We start from the raw sequence: 8,465 nt of genomic DNA, 5'->3' as shown, positions 1-8,465 counted from the left end.
AACCTACAGACTTCCCGACTTACACAGCTAATCCTGTGGCAGGAATGAAATAGAGAGCGTGTGACCATCTGGTAGTACCTAGGTTTGCCCCTCAAGTCACATGAGACAGTGCTGGAGACTGACATTTTCTATATTGGAGGTCTCTGGCAAGCCACCAGTTTTCTAACCTAAAAAGTCTAAGCAGCATTGTTACAATACACATAATAACACGACAATTCTGCTTTTATAGAGAAATTCGATGTGGGAAAGGAGCTTATCTGACATCAGAAGCAAATGCTTTGAACACATCACATCTGCTGGTTCGACTGTCAAATCTTGACAGCTGGAGACGTAGGAAGGTAGACAGGAGAGAACAGACCAAAGTTACGGGCCTGCTGAGTCCTCGGGGCTAACCATAATACACTTCGTACTGCCCTGGGTCCAGGGGTGTGTTCTAACACCCTCTCAGTCACTTACGGTCCATAGACAGACCAAGTATAAATTCACAATTACCAGCAAGTGTACCAAAAAAAGGCAGAGTTAAGTAACTTAAATGCGAGCCCTACCTGGTCTTTTTCTTCTTCATCGACAGAATCATCCGATTTTGCTTTTTCAGGGTCTTCCTCAGGTTTCCGTTTGGCAGGCCTGTCACACACACACACACACAGTAAAGCCAACTGTTAGCTCACCAGACCCTAGACCTCCAGTGGGCACGAAACAACTCATATTCCTCCCTACCAAGAGTACCCTCTCTTTGGAAAGATTCAGGGCATGGTCCCCTCTTCCCTCTGAGAAGCCCTTTTTGCCAGGACATTAAAAGAAGCTTCGAGCTTAATGTTTCTTTGGATGACAGGTTTAGAATACCACCATTTTGCAAACCTTAAGAAATAATGGATCTAGACTTTGATCAATGGCTGCTACAATCACCGAAGAGACATTACATGCCTCTGATGGACAGCCCCATGCTGTCAATGAAGTCTCACAAAATAAAGCTGGAATCTGATCAAGACTCTAGACCTAACTACCAGTTTACAGAAAACTGGAGGCAAGGGAACACATTAACCACCAAAACGATGCAGTCAGCCAGACCTAGAAGCTATTAGAAAAAAAGACCTATTTTCTTTAAATCAATGGCAAGAAGATAAGGAATCTATCACTCGAAAGGCTTAAGGAGCAAATCAACCAAACTCTGTTACACAAGGGGAAGAATGAACACTGCTATATATTTGTTAGTAAGGAACTGTTACACTTTATAAGGCCTGTTTTGTCTTCTTCAAAAGACTGTTTGCTAGATGTTAGCAATTATGGCAAAATATGAATAAAAAACTTGTCAGAGAAAGAGACCTTGTCATCTAGAAATACAGTATGTGTGGATAAGATGACCTGTCCGATTTGTTTCAAAGTAATCCAACTGGGAGGAGATGGGTGGGTATGGAGCTGTAATCCATTTGGAACAATTTTCACTTGGAGCATGTGGGGGTATAGATGAAACAACAGCCAGGAGATGTTAACTGTTGACACTGGGTGATAGGTACACAGGGGTTCATTTTACTATCCTTGGTAATTCTGTGCATGTACATTTGAAGTTGCCTATGTGAAGAGTAAAAATGGATGAGATCTTCAGAAATGCTGTTCACGAATGTCTAATAACAGAATATCAAAAGGAAAACCGAAGCAATGTGGAAGTCAGAATTACTAAGTTACATCCTACTAATTTATATGTGTTTTACCAAAAACCGTTGGCCCCTAAAATGGGGGCTGTCCATTCATTATATACTGACCTCCTTGTGAAATGAGATGTGATGGTGGTCTGCCTGGCAGTTTGCCTTCTAATCCTGGGGCTAGATGAGACTTCAGCTGCTTAAAGAAAAAGAAACAAAAAAGCCACTATGAATAAAGAGTTCACAGCCAAGGTACAGTTCTTCAGCATTACCAAGCTGGTGCAGAGACCAGGTTCTGAGGATTAAGTAACCTTCTCTTCTTATTCTCAGCAACCACCATCTTGATAAACTCATCAAATTAGCACCTGCCAGTCTGCTGGGCCATTTCAACACAAGCTCTTGTATGAGGGGCCCAACCCTGAGACGCACAAGGAAACAGAGCCTCCGTTTATTTCGTCAAAAGATGAAGTGGCCAAGCACCTGACCTGAGCTCAAGTCCCATGCTCTTTTTTTAAAAATTCCAGAAGAGTTACTCTGACTACAAGTGGGGAAGGAGTCTAAGAATAAATGTTTAGCTTAAACAGGCATGTAACTTACAAGTCATAGATATCAGCAGCTCCTGTTATCTTATACCTCATAAATTCAACCGCATTTGGGGATCTAATGCTCTATAACTTGGTTGAAGACAAAAATTTAAAGTATATATCTAAGCTAGTTAGACGTATACACAAGAGGGAATTCCACGGCGGTCCAGTGGTTAAGACTCGGCACTCTCACTGCCAAGGGCCGGGGTTCGATCCCTGGTTGGAGAACTAAGATGGTACAAGCCGAGCAACACAGCCATCCCCCCACCAAAAAAAAGGATACACAAAAAACAAGTACTGCCGGTGGAGGGGTTGTGTGTGGGGGGAACAGACAGACCCTATGGCGCCAAGTCTGTCCTCCCCTTAGGTGGTACCAGATTCCAACGAGGTCAAACGAGTCAAGCGCTCTTACAGTTTGTTTCTCCATCGGACTTGCTTCTCCTGGGCATGCAAAGTTTGGAAACAGGTTTGGGGGACTTGTTTTTCTCTGCTATTTCCACTCTGCGCTCCTCACCACTTGTCTGGCTCCCGTTTTCTAGACAGCCGTTCACTTCCCAACTGAAAGCATGAGCTCTGTTCTCCAAGGACAAATCTTTATTTAAAAGGGATCTGCCTTGAGCCAGGTAGCCCTCCTACAGCAGGAAAGGATCATTTAAGTAGCAGTGACTGTAAACAAGGGGCCATGAGAGAATAAGGAAACACAGGCGCTTCCTTCATAACTATCAGGGAACAGGGAGAGGTGGGATTATTCTGCCTCCCTGGTCACAGACAAGTTACATGGGAGGAAACGTTTTCTAGCCGCCGGGATGCTGACGACTTACCTCTGATAATTCTTCTCTATGTAGTTTGGTTTTCAAGTCACACAACTGATTCTTTATTTCTGTCTGCAGAAATTCACGCAAGAGATTCCATTTCTCCTTCATGCATTCCTAAGGGAAGGACAGAGGTTTACAAGTCTCCACATTCCCAAGGTAGGAACCAATGGACTAATACACAAATAGTTACACTGCCTGGTCACATAACAATGACTGAATGGCAGGCAATGCTGAGTCGGCCAAAAAGAAAACTAAATATTCACAAGACATGTTCCTGATGTTTCCGTTAAGATCATATCACACACCATCTCCAGAGTGGTGACAAATGGAAAGATTAGAGGTGAAACAGACACATAATAGAGTACTAGAACAAAACTGATTTGGAAAAACAGTGTGACCAGGACAAGTTATAATCCAGACTTGATGGTACGGAACCCAGACTGGGAAACTCGATGAGTTACCAAAAGCTAACCCATAATAGCCTATTAGTACAGCACATTAGACAGAAACATCCACGTCATCCTCAACTTTAGGGAAAAGAGAGCCAATTCCACTTAATTTTGTTTTTATGAACTACATAGTATCTGTCAAATGGTCACATTTGATCATATATTTTGTTAAGGTGGAGATTACCTTACCTTTTCTGTTAACTATCTCTTTCCAAATCTTTGAGCCTGGGGGAAGAAAAGGGAAGAAACAAACGCTTGTTCAGCAACATTGTCCACCTGTAAGAATGCCACACTTTAAAGAACTTTGGAAATAAGTTGAACATGAATGTTAGAAAAAAATACAATGGTTTTTCCCTCCCCCAGTGTCTAGAATGCCCTACTGTAATGCCTGCACGTTAAGAAGTTATTTTCAATATGAATGAGGTCCCCCTTTTGGGGGGTGGTTTTCTGATGGTGGTAAGAGATGATATAGGAGATTATCTTCCGATAATATAGGGAAATCTATCTAAAGTAATTATTCAGTACTTGCCTGATAAGTCAAATTTGAAATTCTTCCATTTCACTGAATTCTTTCCTTCTTTCAACTTTTAATTAATAGAGTAAATTACATGATCCCATCACTCTCTTCAAGACAGTCTATAAATAACCTTAAATGTCATAAGTCGGAATTCATTACAGAAATTCACCCGTCATTTTCCAGTAAAGGAAAGCAGCAATTCAAATACAAGCAGTAATACTGTAGTGTATCAATTTGTTGCAGAGAAAAATGTTTATTTAAAAATTTCAAAATACTTTGTATACCAGCCCTCACTAAAAGTATTTTTTAACTGTACTGACATGGACCTGAACCCTTAAGAATTCATCTTTTTCCTCATTATATTTTGTAACCTGACATGCTTTGAAAATAGGCATATATTTTTTAAGTTACAAAACTATTTCAACTCAAAGAATTGTTTAACTTAGGCAAAAAGAAGAGATTAACAATATTATACTCAAACAATTTGCTTCCAATAGATAGAACTGAAGGGGGTATAAAATGACATTCCTCAAGTCTTCTGGATTTTATTTACTCATTGTAATGTACAAAGAGACCCAGGTCCCACCAGGTTAGGGACGTTGCTTCTATGATTTATCTTCTAAAGACAATGGATGAGCAAACCCACCTCCCCTTTAGCCCTGGTTAGCATCAGTCCCAGTGAACCTTCATTTCTCTTTCCTATCTAAATCAAGCTATTCCTCTATAATAACCCATTCTGAATAATGATTATTGAGATTTAAATAACAGCTTTCCAAAAACAACTCTATAGCAATTTATTCCAAATTAGCCCAATCTACAGTTTCTTCTTCATTTTAAGTGAAAAAGTAAAGAATAAAAACATTAGCTAATTTTTAACACATCATTTATCAATGATTCAAGTTGAAAACTGCTTCAACTTTAGCATCTCATGGGTACAAACGGATAAGGAATTTTATGCTAGAAGATTTGGTTGGATACCTGAAGATGTGGTTTATTTATGAGAGTTTTTGTGTTGTGTGTTGATAGATTTAACAACTAAAGAGATTTTGAACATCTTGGGGAGTACTCAATGACTGTCTAATTGTTTCTGTAACTTAGAATGTTTTTCAAGCGCACATGATATAAAAAGTATTATATTATAAAAGTAATATAATTTTGTCTTAATGGATTCTTTCCTAGAAATGGAGCAAATGTTTTGGCTACCAAATCCTTGCAATGATATTTAGTACTGTATTTTTAGCTTCTGCTCTTCTTAAATAACCCAAAAGCTGTACTTTTTATTTAAACCATGAGAACATAAAAGTAGGTGTATAGGTCAAGAGAAAGTACATCCATTTTGTGTCTTTGCCGACTCTTTTCAGATTGATATGTCATCTTTGTCTGAAATAGCAAGCCACATAATTTTGCATAGAAAATAAGAAACATACCTAGAAGTTATTTTTAAGTGTTAACATTTAAAGGGACCAGCACTACATAGTATTTTTAATTCCATAAATATTTACTGATATCTGCATTATTATAACTCTCAAATTTTTCCTTAGAATTTTGAAAGAACTTCCTTCATTCCAGTATCATGGAAAAGTTTTTCAAGCTTAATTCAACAGGGTGTTTCAACTAGCCGGTATCTTTGATCTTTATTATGGTTAATTTTTCTTCATGAAGTGACCAAATTTGAATAAGGCTGATGGTCCATCATGGGGGAGATTCATCTCTCCGGCTTCTTCCTGCTGAGGGAGAATCATCTTTGGTTTGTGACATCACAGTCTGAGCTGGGCAAGTGGCTGTGATAGCAAACCGAGGATTATATCCCTTCAGTGTGAATGAGCTGCAAGAGATGTGGGTGCTATCATTTCAAGTCCTGTCACAGAGACACTACTGAGATGCATGACAGGAGTCAAGTGAGGGAAAGATGCTTGCATTGCAATTGTCACTTTTACAGCATCAGCCATTAAAGATAAAAGTACCATTTCACAGTTTCCTTCATTATTAATTTAAAAGAGGGAGTAAACGTCATGTTAATAAAACTCACAGATAATGATAAAATGGGAGGGAGGAAAGTAACCAGCGAGTAACCAGACAATAAAGGAAGAGGGACACGGAGAGTGAGGGATGGGTGCACAACTCAGCCGCGCCTCTGGCCACAGGAAGAGCAAAAAATAGAAGGCGCCAGCGCGCAGTGGCGGGCTGGAAACCCTCCGACCTCGGAGAACTGCGGAGAACCGGGGACCGGAGTCAACAACGGCTCCCAGGCGGTCCCAGCGTCCCGACCCGCACCCGGCCGCGACACAGTTTCCACAAACTGAGACACACGGAGCCCGCGCGAGGGGCGGCGGGTCGCGCGGGCTTCCCCGCCGGCTCCCCTGCAGGCCGGTCCCCCGCAAGCCGAGCGCACGAAAGGGCGCCCCAAAGGCGCCGGCCCAAGGCGCCCGCTGCGCTTTCCCTCCCGAAGGTGGGCTGCAGGGCCCAAGCGTAAACCCTGAGACAACAACACGCGCACCACGCCGCCACGGGGGACGAGAGGCCGGGCGCCCACCTGCCCGGACACCCTGCATTTCTGGAATCACCGGACGCCTGTGTAAATTTCCGTTCGGCGTGTCATTTGCCAAAGGCCACTCAAGATCAGGGGACAGGATGCCTCCTCTCCAAGGGTCCAGCCAGCCCACCCACTAAAATTACAGGACACAATGCCTCCGTTCCAAGGGCCCTGCCAGCCCACCCACTCAAATTAGGGGAGACAACGCCTCCTCTCCAAGGGTCCAGCCAGCCCACCCACTCAAGATCAGAGGGACAAAATGCCTACCTAAAACACAACAAAACAAAAACACAAAAAACTGGAGAGAGGAAGGAAAGGGTGTCCTCAAAAATAAAAAAGCTAAGCACGTTGACAGCGCTAAGAATAAACTACCAGGAAAAAGAAACCCTACATGTCAGATCATAAAGTACGGAAGGGCAAGCCCGCCGGCAGTCCAGGCCCGGGGGGACCGGGGTCCCCAGCCCTACAGAGCCAACGGCAGCCCGCCTCGGGCGCCCCTCGGAAGCGCGGGGTCCCCGCGGCCGAGTCTGCGCCCCCGGCCGGCCCCGGCTCCCCTCTGCCCACCCTGCGCGCGGGGGCTGGACACGGCCGCGGAGAACCACGGCGGGGCGGGAAGGGGGGCTCCAAAGAGGGTCTGGCGACTCGAGTCGCTCCGTTTCTCGGTGGGCTCAGCGCGCGCCGTGGGGGAAGAGGGGCGGGGGTCCGGGAAGAGGGGACGGGTGGCACTCACGTAGACCGGCAGCGGCCACGGGTAGACGGCGGGCTCGGCCCCCACGGACGACTCCAGCCTGGGCTCCAACTTCTCCCCCATGTCTTCGCGCGCGGCCCCCGCACCAGGCTAGTCTGGCGGTTGGGGGGAGGGGCGGGACGCCCGCCGGCGGGGGCGGGGCAGGCGGGCGGGCAGGCGAGCGGGCGGGCGGGAGGCTGAGGGGAGGGGGCCTGGCCTGGACCTCAGCCACCGCCGCCGCCGCCGCCGCCGCGCTCCCGTCTGGCCCCCGGCTCCCTCTTTGTGGTCACAGGCCCGGGACCTCCAGCGCTGCCGCCAACTCGGGCCGGCGTGAGGCGAGCACAATGAGCCGGGGCCGGGCTGAACCACTCACTCGCGGCGCGCGCGCGCCGCCCACCCCGTGGACTCGCCCGCTCCACCTACGCACGCACGCACGCACGCACGCACGTCTTCGGCTGCCCCCGGCCACCCGCACCGGCCCGAAGTCGGGACCCGGGGAGACCCCCTCGGGGCTTGGGGTGGCGGGTTCGACTCCCGCCCTTGACGTACCGTGACACACACACACACACACACACACACACACACACACACCCACCCACCCACCCAATAATAAGACTATAATTCCTCATTAAATATGACAGCCGGAATCCCGGCTTCTGTTCACAAAAATGCCCTGTATTTAGCCTATGCTAGGCACCAGACCCTGGACGCTCAGTACTGGCAAAAAAGGAAATGCCCTGCCCTCATGGCGCTGCCATTTTAATTGGAATAGTAGTGACAATGGTCAAGGGAGAAAATAAAGTGTCATCATCGCCACGGGGACGGTTAATCTCATGTGCGCACTGCGTGGGGCCCTGGCAACCACAAACATTATTCCAGATGTGGCCAGGAAGGTATTTTTCAGAAGAGATGAACACTGAAATTGGTCCACCTTGGGTAAAGGAGATTGTCAATGCCGTGGCGTGGGTGGGCCTCGTCCATCAGCTGAAGGACTGGAGAGAAAAATGAGGTTCCGAAGAAAGAGGGAACTGTTCCTCCAATGGCCTTGGGACATCAGCTCTTCCCTGTGTCTCCAGCCCAGAGTCCTGCCCTGACTTGCCTGCCTCACGGTCACATGAGTCAACTCCTTAAAACAAAACTATATATGTAAAAATACTGAATATATACAAGCCTATTAATTTCTATATGTGTGCATACATA

The 8,465-nt window shown here is 46.0% G+C and overlaps 1 long non-coding RNA gene across 1 annotated transcript; it reads right to left on the bottom strand.

Moving 5' to 3' along the window:
• Nucleotides 1–548: 548 nt before the first annotated feature.
• On the bottom strand, nt 549–7,603 carry LOC137758229 (uncharacterized). The gene is made up of 5 exons (XR_011072873.1): nt 7,269–7,603; nt 3,678–3,713; nt 3,046–3,153; nt 1,761–1,839; nt 549–624 (listed from the first exon to the last, which is right to left on the bottom strand). It is a non-coding gene; the product is annotated as an uncharacterized lncRNA (long non-coding RNA).
• Between the last annotated feature and the right edge of the window lie 862 nt (nt 7,604–8,465).

The sequence above is a fragment of the Eschrichtius robustus genome, unplaced genomic scaffold (assembly GCF_028021215.1).
Source record: "Eschrichtius robustus isolate mEscRob2 unplaced genomic scaffold, mEscRob2.pri scaffold_760, whole genome shotgun sequence".
NCBI classification, from domain to species: domain Eukaryota; kingdom Metazoa; phylum Chordata; class Mammalia; order Artiodactyla; family Eschrichtiidae; genus Eschrichtius; species Eschrichtius robustus.
Note: the sequence above shows the minus strand (reverse complement) of the source record. Positions and strands in the feature narration are given on the sequence as shown.